Source organism: Ursus arctos, unplaced genomic scaffold, assembly GCF_023065955.2.
Source record: "Ursus arctos isolate Adak ecotype North America unplaced genomic scaffold, UrsArc2.0 scaffold_11, whole genome shotgun sequence".
Classification (NCBI taxonomy): domain Eukaryota; kingdom Metazoa; phylum Chordata; class Mammalia; order Carnivora; family Ursidae; genus Ursus; species Ursus arctos.
In genome coordinates this window covers 72,943,151-72,959,871 of record NW_026622775.1, presented here as the reverse complement: position 1 = coordinate 72,959,871, position 16,721 = coordinate 72,943,151, and positions in this window count along the sequence as shown.

Genomic DNA, 16,721 nt, shown 5'->3' with positions numbered 1-16,721 from the left:
TCTGTGGAAACAACTATAAGAACAACAGAAGACTAGACTTCATTTTTACTGAAAATCTAATTGCTGAGAGCTTTCACATGCATTCTCTTATTTAATCTTCACAAGAATGCTCTGTGGCGACATTATTAAGGCCATTTTGTAGGTGAGAAACTAAGAAACCTGTGCTAATTCACAAACATGACTCAAATCCAGATTTATCTCATTCAAAAGCCTGTGATCTTTCCATTATTCCAGGGAAGTAGTGGTGAAGGACGCAGACTATAGTTTCTTTGCTCTGTTTTTCACATGAAAGTAGATTCTGCATGCTAATTCTGTTTTGTATCAGTGGAGCTCCTTCAGGTGGCATTATTTTACATTTGTAAAGGTTAAAGTAATCCGGTTTTTCCGGGGGGGGGAGCTTTTCTCTTTCCAAGGATGGGTGATAACACTCTCAATTTAACCCAGAAGTAGTAGACCAGGAAGATTTTACATAACACAACTTCCCAGCTTTGCCAACCATGGATATCTTTAGGAAAGTTAAGTCAAGATTTAGACCTCAAATATATAATCCCACTATGAAGTTTCAGACTTCTAATATGAGGTTTCAGAATTTCTAATACATGTTCAAGCAAATGCAGATATCTCTATTTTTTCCTTGCAGAAAACAAAATTGTGATGGTCATAAAAACAGACTGCGTTATGCACTTTTTATACCACTCATAGAATCTAATAATATGCTAAGAGAGTAAAAGTTATGGTAGTTGCTAAATAAGTCTGGAGGCAAGAGCCTCACCACTATCTAACCAAATAAGTATTTTACATTAAAGATCTTCAAGCCAGGCAGGAACTGTAGACAATCATGAAATGCTATTGGTGAGAAACGTAGGCCTGTCTCATATGTCTAAACTTGGAGTTATCTTTCTCACCCAAATATATGTAGTTATTTTCCATATTTTTCTTTTCAAACTATTGTTACCATCAAAACATACTGAATACATACAGAGCTTGGTAGCCTCGCCAGAAGTGCTGCAAACGATGAAGAGTTCAAGGTTTCAAGAGGTGGTTTATACCATTGAAAGGTGTTAATAATTTTTAGAGCAAACTAGGCCTGAAGACATCTCAGATCACACTACGTGGTAACTTCAGTATCCCCTAAAAATAGTGACGGAGCCAATCTCAGGGGACATTCAAGATTTGCCTCATTTGTAAATACTATCTGGACTATGTGTTTAGAGTGAATAAGAGATTGATGTTTACAGACTTCTGTTAGATGCCTCTCCAACTAGATTATACTGCTTATTATCATCACCCTTAAGATGTTTTTAAGTCAACTTTTAGAGAAAAACTGATCCATTTGTTCAACACATATATATTTTTTAAATTTTTATTGAAATTCCAGTTAACATACGGTGTAATATTAGTTTCAGGTGTACAATTTAGTGAGTCAACACTTACATACAACACCTGGTGCTTATCCCCAGTGCATGTCTTAATCCCCATCACCTGTGTAATGCATTCCTGCACCCTCAACACATATTTTTGAGCACTATGAAATAAACCTTAATCTCAGTGCAAGAGATACCACAGAGAACAAGATACACAAAGTTCACAGTCTCATAGGGTTTATGTTCTCATGTAATACCCATGTCTGCATCGTGTCTTCACTGAAAGTCAGTATTTATTTTTATTGACTGATATTATAAATATCTTTAACAAAATATATCAAGTGAATTATAATGAAAGAAAATTAACTTTTGTCACCTCATTGGTATATGATATTGATCAACGAATAAGTGAATTAATTATTTTCATCAAATATGACTGTTATTAACATAGTTCTACTTTCATTTTAGGTTTGGAGTACGAGTCAAAATTTACATGCATGCTGGATTTTACTAAAACTATAACCTCATTTGTGGCAATTAGTTTCATGTAACATCCAGGTTCTACTAAAGGACATTCTGGAAGGTATTCTGACAAAGAGTGGAGCATTACTTGTTTTCATCTGACCGCTAATAATCAAATTCCAGCCAGTCTACAAACTTTGGTCAAAAGTAAGTGTCACTTAATTGTCTAATAAATTATTTTCTATGGTGTTTCTTCCCCTTATAGTTGTTTTTTTTTCCTCACTATGAACTTTTCCCGCTTTTCAGTTTTTCCTTATCTTAGTAGTCAAGTTAGTGTTATAGGAAGGGTGTATTTCTTAACTGCAACCCAAAAGACTAAAAATAAGACTGACAGTGGAATTCTTAATAGAAATTTTTTTTTAAAAATGGCAATTATCATTTTAAATAAAATAATTTAAAATATATAATTCTATGCCCACTGAGAATATCCTTCAAAGTAAAGGTGAAATAAAGACATGTCCACAAAATTATAGTGAAGAGAATTCACTAGTAGTAGATAGATACTAAAAGGAAGTCTTCAAGAAGAAGGAAAATACTCCTAGAAATAAATACAGAAAAGAGTAAAAGTGCTAAAAAAACTAAAGAATGGAAAAACATGTTATTTCAGCAGTATCCAAAAGAAGTCTTATGTAGTTATGCCAATGTCAAATAGGGAATATTTTAAGGCAAGAAGTATCACTAGAAATAAAGAGAAAGCAAAAAAATAAATAGAAGAAAAACATTTCATAATGAAAAAGGTCAATCTGCCAAGAAGATTTAATAATTCTAAAATTGTGTGCATCCAACAATATAAGTTCCAAATATATACAGAACAAAGTGGCAAAAGTAAAAGGTGGAGTGCAAAAATCCACAATGAAGAAGATTTTAACACACATTTCTCATAACTAAGTCCAAGCAGGAAAAAAATTCAATAAGCACATAGAAGATCTATAGAAGTTATTAAGATATTTACCTAATTGATATATATGAAGTGCTGCAGAACAAAATAGATGAATGCACAGATTCTCTTGACATTCACATGAACATTTATCAAAGAGTATTGTAAAAAAATTTTATATAGACTGGAGTAAAAAGAAAATCTCAACAAATGTTAAAGTACTAGATAATTCAGAAAGTCCTTTGATCACAATGTAGTTAAACTGGAATTCAGTCATAAAAGATGACTAGAATATGTCCTTATATTTGAAAATAAAGCTATATATTACTAAATAATCCACAGATCAAGCGTTATACAGTAAAGCTATATATTACTAAATAATCCACAGACAATATTTTGAACTGAATTACAATTTTTTAAAAATCTAGTATTGCCTGCAGAGGCAGGCAAAATTGTTTAGACAGAAGGTATTACATTAAATGTATATATACAAAAAAAGAAAGGCTAAAAATGATTATTCTAAAGGAGTTAGATAATATCAATCCTAAGAAAATGGAAGAAAAACATAAAGAGCAGAAATTAAAATTTAAAATCTATGGAACACTAAATAATAAAAGTATTAAACAGCCAAAAGTTGATTTCTCTATAAATTATAGACTAATAGATTTGATACACTCCTAATAAGATCTACTAAGAAGGGCATCTGTGTAGCTCGGTCAGTTAAGCGTCCTACTCTTAATCTGGGCTCAGGTCATGACCTGAAGCTTGTGAGATCAAGTTCTGTGACAGGTCTGTGCTCAGCATGGAGTCTGCTTGAGATTCTCGGTCTCCCTCTTCCTATGCCCCTCCCCCACCCTTAATACTATAATCTGTGTGACTATACAGATAAAGGAAGAAATGTTTTCTCTAAACAAAACTTCGTTCAAGCTAAAAGACATCACAGACCACCTACAAAAAGAACAAAAAACAAAAACAAAAAAACCCCAAAAACCAAAAAAAACCCGAAAATAGTTTAAATTATGTTCTGTTTCAAGAAAACAAAGTAAGAGATTCATCTAGCATTCAGCAGTTAGAGATTAGGAATATAATAATAAAATTATTTATGGAAATCTGTATCAAAAACTGATTTTCAACCTTTCCAATTTCATGGCGGTCTCATAAATAGCTACTGTATTTTCATCCTTGCAGATGCGAGAATGCTCGATGCCTATCAAAAAGGAATGATGAGGCAGAACAGACAGATGAATTAGGGAAGTCTTTTGAAAAAACAAATCAATACGAAAGACTTTCTTTAATAATAGAGTGTAAATCCAACCAGGAAGGCAGTTGTGCCAGAGCCGCCTTGGAATTCCCCCAGGAAAGACAAGGCAAGAAGGAGTCAACACTTTAGGCTCAGCTGGTTCGAATTACTCTGGTGCGTCTGGGGCCACAGAGGTGGTCTCTAGTTGCCTGAAACCCATTCAGGGCAGAGAAAGCACCAGACTCCGCATCTTCAGCTCCGCACTTGCACCTGCATTGGGGAGCAGCTGTGGCTCCGCCTTCTTCCGGTTGGAGCGTAAATAGCCGGTTGCCGAAGCTGCGTCACGTGGCGTGCCCGTCTCGTTCGTCCCACTTCCTGTCCTGCTGTGGATGTTTCATAGCACGTCACAGAGACAAGGGTGAGTGCATTGTAATAAGGATTTGGGGAGAGGGGGACCACGTTCATTCATGAGCTTTTGTGAACGTATATTGCTATAATGATGCTATTTTATTACTGGGTACTGCTGTGTCTCTTCCAGTGCCTCCTGTAGGCATTGAGCTTTGTCAGAGGGGCTTAGGCATAGGAAAGGGTGTCATGTCCACGGGGTTCGGTACTCTCCACGGTTTCTGGCACCGCTGCGGTCCTGGCACGTGTGCTCCCCAGCAAGGGGACACGACCGTACGGGCGTGGGAGGGAGAGCTGGGTAAGACATAGTTGGGGCACGGACAGTGCACTGCTTGGTGTGTACGTGAAAACGTGCTTGTGGGAAAGTTGTCATTATCTTCAGATATCCTCTAGCTCCGGGAAGGGCAGTCTCTTCCCGGGTCTGAAGGCTCCCAAGAGAGGTCAGAACGTCATAATATACAGAAAATAACCAAGAACAATTAATACACATACCGAGTGTTGACAAGGGTGTGGGGGAACTGGAATTCTCATACATTTGGGAAGACAGTTTGGTAGTTGCTTTACAATGTAAACATTTACCTGCTTTGTGACCCAGTGATTCCACAGTTAGGGGTCTCTCTACCCAAGGGAAGTGAAAGTGTAACTCCATACAGATATTTGTACACTCGTATGATGTATATAGCTGGTGTATTTCGGATAGCCAGGATTTTGTAAACCATCTAAATATGTCAGCAGGTGAGTGAATGAACTGATGGTGGTAAAGTCATGTAATGGAATACTGTTTGTTAACACAAAGGAGCAACAAGTGAACGTGCACGTGAATGAACAACACCATGAATGAGTCTCAGAATAATTACGCTGAAAGAATCCAGTGCATGCCATATGTCTATATTTCATATAATTCTAGAATTCTTATAAATTTATGTAAAATATATGTAAAATTGTAGAAAATGCAATCTAGGATGACAGAAAAATGTTCAGTGGTTTCAGGGGGATGGGGTGAGTGTTAGGGAAATGTCAATGGCAAGGGGATCATGTAACTCTTTGAGGTGATGCATTTGTTTGCTATTTTTGTTGTCAGTTTCCTGATTGCAAATTTTATTAGTTTCCTAGGGCAACTATAATAAATTACCACAAACTGATTGGCTTAAAGTAACAGAATTTTATGACGTCAGTTCTGGAGACTAGGAGTTCAAACTCAGTGTGTTCCAGGGTCATGCTTCCTCTGAGGTCTCTACGGGAGGATCCTTCCTTGCTTCTTCCAGTCTGTAATAGTCCTGGGTGTTTCTGGCTTTGGGGCAATATCCCTGCAGTCTCTGCCTCCATCTTCATATGGCCATCTTCCCTGCATCTGTGTCTTTTTCCAAAGTTCCCACTTCTTAAAGGAAGGGGAAAATGAAGGGGGGGGGGCATCAGAGGGGAGACAACCATGAGAGACTATGAATTCCGGGAAACAATCTGAGGGTTTCAGAAGGGAGGGGGGTGGGGGATGGGTTAGCCCGGTGATGGGTATTAAGGAGGGCAGGTATTGCATGGAGCACCGGGTGTTATACACAATGAATCATGGAACAGTACATCAAAAACTAATGGTGTACTGTATGGTGACTAACATAAAAAAAAAACATAAAACACTAGTCATATTGGAATTCCAATATGACCTCATATTAACTAATTACATCTGCAGTTACCCTATTTCCAAATAAGGTCACATCCTGAAGAAACAAATATTTCAACATATCTTTTTAGAATTTGACCAATATATGTTTATTTACATACTCAGAACTTATCAAATTGTATCCTTCAACATGTGTGGTTAATTGTATGTCAATTAAACCTCAATAATCTGTTCAAAGTTGCTGAAAAGAGAGTCCTATAAGCAATACACTACAGTAGGCCAAATTCTAGATCAGAACTTTTACAAAAAAAAAAAAAAAACCAGCATAATAAGAATAGGCTGTGTATCATATGAAGGAAATTGAAAGAAACATTCAAGACACCGGAGTCATCCCATTAGAAGTTCCCTCAGGAGAGAAGAGAATGCTGTCAGGAAGATGAAGCATCATGATTTTATCCACAGGGTGTCCATTACATGGGTGAAGTGTGGCAGGCTTACTGCTTAGAAGACATTCAGTTAAAAAGGGTCATAGGCAACACCAAGTTTTGAAAGTACAAAATAATAGCTATGTTTTCAAAGTTTAAAGGGTCCTTTAAATTTACAGAAATGTGTTTCAAATACCCACCCAGAGGAAGGAAATAGGAGCATTGGCATATTTAAGTATCTTTACAAATTAACATATTCAAATGTTAATTAAAATTCAAATAAATAGATTTAATAAGAAAATGTATATTTTAAAATAAGAGATTTAAGCACGGTGGCCATTGAAATAATTTTCATATAAATTTCTGAATACATTTTAGAAATTGGCAGAGTGAAATTTAAAATAGCTTTTATTTGATTCACAAATTGTATTTCTTTTAGTAGGGTACATTCGAAGACTAAAATATATTGTTGAATATGACTTAATTAGACAGTACCTGCAGTGATTTAGTACAATTTTTTTCTTACACTGGACATAGAAAAATAAGAAAAATCAAATATAATTATGTTTTCTGGTATACAAACCTATTCAAAACTGCATCTAGATTCATTTTCTAGAAACACTTGAAATAGGGGAAAGATTTCTTCTGAAAATTGCTGAATTTTTAAAATCATTATTAGCATTTCTGCCCATTAATAATTACCAAACCCTTTTTTTCCCTTCAAGACCTCCTCTGTTCTAATTTTATGATGTTACTCCTAAAATCTTTGTGTATCTACTAACCTAGTTCTTGGGCTGGTAGTGAATTTATTTTCTAATTACAGGTGGCCTGGTTTAGGTCAGACAGTGATGGGTCTCCACCTATATTTTGAGTCAGGAATGAAGTCTTATCATCCTGGTGTGCTAACATGGAGTACAGTGAGCTATCCAAAGATACACTTTTTTTCCTAAATGAATTGAAGCCAAGGGGATGAGTGTCTAGCTCTCATTTGGTTGGAGGTCTAGTGTGGAACCATGCTGAGCTGATCACTGAATGAGTCTTTGTGGAACATCCTTCCATGTGCCACTTTCACTGGACAAAAATCCCTTGGGGGTTACATGAGAATAAATGGAAAAAAGTATTTTACCTTTATTAGTCTTATGAGACTAAATTTTCGATTCAGCATCATTTTCTTTTCCTAGTTCTTCTAAACTTTAGTGATCATGAAAGTCAATTTGTTCCACTTCTCATTCATTTACCAATGGAAAACAATCCTTAGGGGCCCTTTTAAGATTACATTAAATGTAGTTATCTGGTTTCAAGTGAGTAAGACCCTAATTACTTTTGAAAGAAGGTGCCTGAATGATATACCTTCAACCTACATCCAATTTGTTTTACTCAGACAACCATCAAGGAAAACCTTCAGTGACAGAAATACAATGTGTAGTCTAATTTGGTATGGAATGAATATTTTCTGCAAGGCTAATTACAACCTCCTGGAAAAAAAGACTAATCTCTTGTCACTGACACAGTAGGTCAATAACTATATTTACATTCCCCATTGGCACCTGCTATGTTTTCTGGTAATCAACTCACCAGTAGATAGGACATACTTACCATGCAAAATGTGGTTTTAAATGTACTATTACATTTTATTTTTTTATTAAAACATTTTTAATTTAAATTCAATTAATTAACACGTAATGTATTATTTGTTTCAGGGATACAGTCTGTGATTCATCAGTCTTATATAATACCCAGTGCTCATTACAACACATACCCTCCCCAGTGTCCATCACGCATGTACTATTACCTTTTATTTATATCTATTTTTCAAAGCAAGCACATAAGCTAAACTACTTATTTTCATTCATTAATTATATTTAGGTACAGAGAACTCATGAATTCATCTAAACAAAACATAAATTACAACTAGCGCTAAGACTAAGCAAGTTTTATTGCAGCAAATACTGCTATAAAATCTGCAGTTTAGTGTGAAACTGTGATTAATGCCCATGTTTGCCAGGTAATACCTAGGGAAGTTGTTTGGTGGGGTTGTTTGTTTGTTTTTATTGACATTGGATTTCTAGTCCTTGTCTATGAGAAATTGAAAGATTTTTATATTTCTTTTATTTTTGCTTGTTTATATTCTTTTTACTTTTTCTGGTTTAGTCTCACAGACTGATTTGGTCTTACAGCCAGCAATCATGTGTGAATGTACGTCTGCATGATAGCAAAGGAGTGACTTTTCCTTCCTTTGAGTATTAACCTTAATGTGTCTTATTTTAGTTTTCGTTTTCCCTTGGGCAATGTTCTGAGTGCATACTTGACGTCTACAAATTCTCTTGCAAAACTACATGTGGCTCCTTTCAGATTGAGTCTTCCCCTCCCCACCCTCCCAAAGATAATTTCAAAAATTTGATCAGAAGTCATAAACTGGCAGCCTGTTAGCCAAATTCATTCAGCAGATGTATTTCTATTGCAATGACTGTTGTGAGTTGTATTGTTTTGTTTTTACCTCTGTAGTATTTTTTAATTGAATAACTTTTAAAAATCGGGAAATTTCATGTAACCTGGCTTTTGAAAATTGTGGGATTTGCCAACATGGAGTTCACTTTCTACAGGGAAGAAATCTTCTGGAGTCGAGTCCTTTTAGCCATGGCAAGTACACATCAGTTTACCATAGATTTCAACAATTATGATTTTTCTTATCTTGGCTCGTTTCATTCATGTATTACTTGCTTGGTCCAAGTAGCCATTTGAGAGTGTAATATGTGATTAATATGCATTCAAAGAGCATATATATTGGAGTACCATGCTTGTGCTTATGGCTACAGTTTGGCTTAGTTTCCACTAAATGACGTAGCTGCTTGACAGACAAAAGCAGTGCTCTGAGAAAGCGTCCTTTATATGGTCATAGTTTACTAAAATTCAAAGTGTTTTACCTATATAAAAATAGCTGTTTATTAAATATAAAGGCAAATATGGATAAAACATATATACATTTCCATTACAAGACAAAATGACGTTAAAGCAAAATGTGAGGGGCGCCTAACCCCGCAGTTGGTTAAGCATCTGACTGGCTCTGGGCACAATCTCTGAGTCCTGGGATCGAGCCCCCACATCAGGCTGCATGCTCGGTGGGGAGTCTGCTTCTCCCCCTCTCCCGTTGCCCCTCCTGCTCACTCTCTCTCTGTCTCTCAAATAGTCTTTTAAAAATAAAAGAAAGCAAGATGTGAAAATAAAAAGATATAAGTCTAGTTTTAACTTGCCCACTATGAGTGAAGTTTGTTTTTTCTTACTGGTTTATGAAGACAGATTTACTTTCAAGTACACCTTGGCTATATACAGCCCTGGGGCAAGTCTTGTCTCTCTCCCCTATGCAGTAGTTCTTCTGCTGTTAGCCAAGTGCCAGAACCCACCCACAGAGAGCACAGCAGTACCGGTATTACCTCTGAATCTCAGAACTGAGACCAAGTCCTCACTGAATCTGTAGGGACTGAGCTGTGTCTCATTCTTCTCCTGTCGTCTGACTCAGAAGCTGCCCTTCAGGGTGGTAGCTGAGCCCACTAAGGTTGGCATGTCATACCAAGTCCGCCATCTTCTTGCTGTCTCTCTCTCCAGCTTCTCTTTGTGCCTTATCCCAGTGCTCCGCTCTCTTTACCCTGAATGCTCACATGAAATCTAAACCCTTCCAACCCTACATCTTCCATTGTTACATTTCTAAGTAGCAAAGCATCAAAACACAGCTGTTTCTCGAGAAGTTTTTAATGATACTTTCCTGTATGCTTTAAACAGGATTAAACAGTGTTAAACAATTTTTTAAAATTCGGTGTAATTTTTTTTTTAAAGCATTTCCTACTTCATCTTTCCCATAGTGCTAAGGGATGTAGGGACACAGCTGCAATCTTCATTTGCTCCAGCTCTACCTTTGTTGTTATTGTTGGGTTTCCCCAGATGCCTCCTCCTGTCTACAGTGGCTCTCCCTACTACTTTTCATAATGAGTTTGGTTTTAGTATTCTCTGTAGGTGTCACCGATGTCCTAAGTGGCCTTGAGAAGAACTCCATGAAAGGAGAGGATGTCTGAAGTGGAGGAGAAAGGGACGCCATTGAAGTTAATCACACGTGATGGCGATTCAACCTTCCTGTAATTAGTATTAGTTGCTAGAATGAAGCTGAGAGTAGAGAGGAAGACAGTGATCCTTTCGTAAAATCACAATATAGGTAAAAATACAACTTTATTTCTATCAGGACAAGGTGTACGTAGAAACATCACATAATCCCTGATACTTCGTGTAGCTGATGAAGTGAAATATGCCTGATGTCAAATCACCACTTCAGCACATGTTTTCAATATGTTTTCATCTAGAACTTTTATTTCTTGAAATCGAGGTGTCAGGGAGTGGCCAAGCAGGATGATTAGCTCAGATCATTTAAGGAGTAGACCTTGGGCAACCTTGTTAACATTTTGAAGATAATTTTTTTTTAAATATAGCTTTATAATAATGTGGATTGAAATAATAGAAGCACTTCATTTTAAAAATCGAACATATCTGTACTTTAATGATTTTTCTTCAGTATTGCAAATTAAATTTTTATTTGTAGAATTTAGTAAAAGCAGAGTGGGGCATAGTACTTAAGCCTACAGTCTTATTCAAATTAAAATACCCAGATCTTTTAATTGATTATATCACTTAGAAAGGGTGTGATCTAATTAGTAACGTTGTTGTGCCTGGTTTTCTGATTTGAGAGATGGAAATGATAATAGTCATATATTAATACTAACTTAATGAAAAAAGAGGCCTTGCAGATGGGAAATACTCCTATCCATTTGACTAATGCCCTGATTTAGTTAATTCTAGGTCCTTCTTGCAATTAACAGATATTTACCAGCACGTAGGTGTTCTGGTGCCTGCTATGGAACGTGTACTGGGTAGACCTCCCATCTCTCCTCATGTGACTGCCTGGTAGGTGGCAGGGTAGAGGAGCCCCTTATTACTGGGCTGCAAAGAGGAGTTCATGGGGCATTTGGCGTTGACAAAGCAGTTACTAAGAATTTCTTATCTTCCAATCCCATGTCAGTTCCCACGGTTTATTGTCTCCGGTCAATATTATTTGCTGTGGATTAGGTACACGTGGCTTTTATTGTTTTGCTAGTAATGTGGACATTTTCCTTCTTTACACATTGGCAAATGTACATCATGTTCTGTTTCCTGATGGCCTCAAATGTCTCCACTAATTCCTTAATGTAAAAGTCAGCAGTGGGAACAAGGCTGACCACAGTACTATGTCAGGAGGAATCCTAAAATTCCTAAGAAAGATGACATAAAGGTATTGTAGCTTATTCAAGAAGAGCATGGGGATTGGAATTGTATCCCAGTTTGAACACGGAAGCTTCCATTGGGTGACTAGCTGGGCTTCTTTAAACAAATCAATCAAACTTATCTATGACTGATTTTTCTTGTTCTTAGAATAAAGCAAATCTGGACAGATTGAGAGTGATGTTGGATAGGCGAGGAAAGTTAATATATGAAAAGCACCTAGCAAAACACCTGGCATACAGCACTCATCCAAGGAATGATAACAAACCTTATCATCATCAAAATCATCTTGGGGATAAAGATCAACATTACAATGACTTGCAATTTTATGCCTTTTAAGGCCTGGCTTTTCAGAGATCCTGTTGCCCTGTTTCAAGTCTTTTATTTACAATATTAAAACAAGTGGTGTTTTGGGTTTTCTCTGTAGGAACCAGCTTTAAAAAGTGGTAACGAGATTGGTAGATCATAGGATGTGAAAGGGTGAGCCATCATTCTAAATGGTGTATCCACATTTCATCAAAAGAAATTGAGATGTAATGTTTTTCCTGCTTTAATCAATATAAATATCAAAGTCAATATTTGCATTCTTGAAATAGAAGCAGACAAAGGACCCTAACACTTCCCTGGTAAGGTGGCCATTAAGTTCCAGTTAGCCTGAAATAGGCCCAGATTATGTTTGTTTTCCTGGTATCCTTATTATCGGTGTCCCTTTTACTCTTAAAAGTTCAGTTTGGAAAATAGTATATAACTTACATGGTTGCAACATAAAATGGTAGACTTGTTAGGCTGTGGCAAATTTATGTAGCAAACTGAGAAAGGCACCTGACTGTCCAAATGTGATTTTTGAAATTCTGCTACCTACCTGTCTGACATGAGGACCTCCATAGTTCTCCTGGATCTAGTTGAAAAACTTTGTTATTCTGAGAACCTCCAACATAGGAGGAAGAACTGTAAACCTAAAAGGTGATGTCGTGATTGAGATCTAGTGGTTTTAGTGATTGACTAGGATTTAATGCTTTGATGGAGATCAGATTCCCATATGAAATAGTTTTTTTTGTAAACCACAGTAAAGTGCTCCATGCATATCCCACTTAAAACATATAAACTTGACTCAAAAAGAAATCAAGGTTATTTTATGAACTAATAATTGCTAAAATACTTCCCATTCTGATAGCCCTACTGCTGCATTTAATTGCCAAAGTACATGTTCTTGGGTACGCATGGACAGATTTTGATTTTTTTTTTTAATAAAAGATAATTATCCCAAAGTCACACAGAAAAGCATCTCTTTTATTTTAGACAGAGTCACAGTTTTAAAAAAATGAGTAGTTACATTCACATTCAATGTGTATTAACTTTTTAGAGACTCTTAATATGTTTGTATTTTCTTTCTATTCCTTCCAGGCAAACTCTTACCTTCACTACCTATCCACCTGTTCTCTAGCTAGTATTTTTATTTATTACTTACAGCTCTCTTACTTGATCCCAAAGAAAGATCAGATTTAATTGGGAAATTGAGCAGAAGAAATGCACTGGCTTAGAAGCAAGCAATGGATACTAGCCAACTTTAGGGAGTTAGGCGGCCTTTCGCTTACAAAAGTTGTGGCCAAGAGGCAGGTAAACTACTCCATCGTCATCGTCTAAGGAAGTACTGCCTAATAGGGTTCTTCTGTACTTGCAATTAACCATCTTGCTGTGGATCGAAGGTAGAGTCACTTTATGTCAAAGCTACACTCTGCTATGGAATGTTAAAGTGAAGTTCCATCACACTTACAGTATTAAATCCTGCACAGGATATGTCTGGGAGTTGTAGGTGCCAATCACCCACCCACTCTACCCCACACTCCTACCCACAGGGCTGCTCTCCTGCTTTTCCCACCTGGGTTGAAAGACCTACCAAATCATACTCATGGATAAACAATGCCATATACAATTACTCCTCAAAACTTTCTATTTTTCTGAAATATTTGATTTATTCCTTCTGTTGTTTAAAATCTTATCTCTGTATGTAATAATAAAAATAGAAGTAAAAGACAAGATTTTCCTTCATCTCCATTTATATGTTACTAACACTGGAAATTTGGTTCATTCAAAGCAATTCATTGTATAAAAAGGTATTTATTTGAAGTCTCTTATTTAGAGTCTTCCATATTGCTCCATGTGGGATAAATGTTCGAATTTTCCATTTTACTTTCCACGTTATTATAGGGACATCAATGAAATTGAAATCTTGGTTAAAAGTACATCATTTAAGTAAATTATAGGGACAAATGAACTTTTGGGTAGAATTACACATTTTAAGTAAGTGAATACAATTTACAATTGGTACGGGTGGACTGTTTAGATAACTACATTGGAATTTTAAAATCTGATTATCTTATTCATGTACAAACCCAACTCCTCTCTTTTATGTTGAGAATTCTTGGTATGCTTTGACTTGCTCTGGAGATTCACATGAAGTCCTTGGACTTTAAATAATTACTTCACTTATACTAACTCACGTATACTAACTGCAAGTCTATGTTGTAGTCTCTCCTGAAAGAGTTCTCTAAACCTTACAAAACGTTCTTTCTCTGATTTAACTACACAGAATTGCCTTACCGAGAAATGTGAGTATAGTTTTCTTTTAAAAAGGGAAAATCTTTTCTCACAAAAGAACAAAGCCGTGAATCTATAGAATATTCCTTCAAAATATTACTGTTATCCAACAGTATACTTGTATACTTTTTGGACTAAATGTATATATCAATATAAAAAGAGCATATAGGTTTATGTGTAGATACTCCCATTTAAGTCACTCAAAAAATACAGTTTCATGTCATGAAGAACATACGTAAGGCGTTTTCAACATATATGATTAATTACGAGGCTTTGAGTCCACAGATAGAAATATCACCAGAAAACTGTAAAATCTCAGTAAAGATACAAAACCACAAATGCTTTTACACCATCTACTTCATGAGAAGTAGCTTCTAGTTTCAGCTAGAATAAACATAAGAAAAATATTTTGACAAATAGAATTCTAATTCTGGTCAAAGGGATGTAAACTACATCTCCTACATCTTAATTATAGTTGGATCCTTTAGGGTAACTACTAGATGACTTGGAGGCTGTCAGTTTCTACTGGAAATGAGAACAAAGTATCTTTGTTTGTGTTAAAGATGTGGTTTTATCATTTAGAACCAGAAATAGCTTTAGAAACAATTAGGCCTGTTTTCCAATGCCTGTGCATTTGAATATTAACCATGCAAAAAGCAAAATGTTGACTATCTCAAACTCCAAAATTTAAATAGATTTTTTTCCAATAGGATAATTCAGTCATCTGCACGATACATTTTATATAAAACATACCACTAGTTAACTTATCAAGGCAAAGCTCAACTCAAATGCTATGGTGTTGGATTGGAGAAAGCTTTTTTAAAATGACAAAAAGCTCAAAAATATATAAATAGCTGTGTTTAATTACATTAAAGTAAAACTGCATATAAACTTCTACAAACAAAAGATAAAACTGGAAAAAATTATAATTCCTTTAACAGTTAAGGAATTCATATTCTTAACATGTCCAGCATCCATGTGAATCAGTTGGGAAAAGACCAATGTCCAATGAAGGATTGGGAAGATGACATGCATGTGGGGAAAAATCTCATCCTCACTTATACAAATTGAAACTCAGCTATGTAACATACCTATCATATTCCTATAGTTAAAAAAAAAATTACTGACACAATGTGTCAACGGGGTGTCAGGAAAGCATGCATTCTCATGCGTTGCTGGTGGAAATATAGATTAATACAATACAACAGGCAGTTTGGCAATATTTCTCAAAATTGAAATGTATAATTCATTTTGCTTAATAATTCCCCTTCTAGGAATTTATCCAGTGACATACATGCTATCTAAATGACATCTGTGCAAGATTTATTTGGAAATAACTTAAATGTCCAACTGGTCAAATAAATTATAACACATTTCTATAGCCATTAAAATAAGGAAGATCCTGTGCTGATACGGAACGAAGAGTGTGTGCATCCCCAGGTGTGTGTGTGTGCGTGCAAGCACACTTGTCCATGGAGCTAAGTGATAAAAGTTGAAACTAATTTGTAGGACAGAATCATTGTGTTAAAAATACAGGGCAGGGAAGCAAAAAGAAATCATGCTTCAATATCTTCGCTTGGGAGATATAATTGTTTGGCTGGGATACTTCTGGCAGCCAGAGACAGAAGGGAGATAGACTTTAAATTCTTGTGCTGTGTATCTTGAAATTTGTGCTGTGTCCGTATGTGTGTGTGTGTGTGTGTGTGTGTGTGTGTGTTAACTTTGATAGTATTTTGATATTTAAAAATATTTACTCAATGTTGTCTTTAGGAATTTGAATTATTCTTACTCTTCTAAATTTATTTTGTTGTGCACTAAAGAAAATCTGATGCATGCCCAACTAACAAATCTTATAAATCAAAGGGTGTCAAAATGTTCTTTATAGGCTCATAAGGCAGGGTTTTTTTCCCCTAAGACAATAACATGATGCCTAAAAAACTTAGTGAAACACAAGACATAGGGTGTATGACCCTGCTCTTCAACTTATTATATATATACCCATGGGAGGTCACTTAAGTTCCATTTCCTCATTGTTAAATAGCCAAAACTTGCTCTAACATACAATACTGTAAAAGTCCAAAGACATAACATATGTAAAATTGTTTTGTAATCAAACAAGGAATACAAGTGTAAATTATAGGAAAAGTAAATTTTTTCAGAAGGAAACCAAAATAAAGCATGTATTTAGGATACATCATCAGCAAAATCGGTACATTTTCCTATTTCCTTACTTTTGCCTCTAGGCACAGATATCCTCATCCCAGCCTGTATCAGATGAAAGTTTAACTGTACCTGCTTCTCTTTCTGTATCTATCAAGAACTGTTAATAATTTAATTGTGCCTTTGTGTTTCCTTCAAATCTCTCCAGACTGCC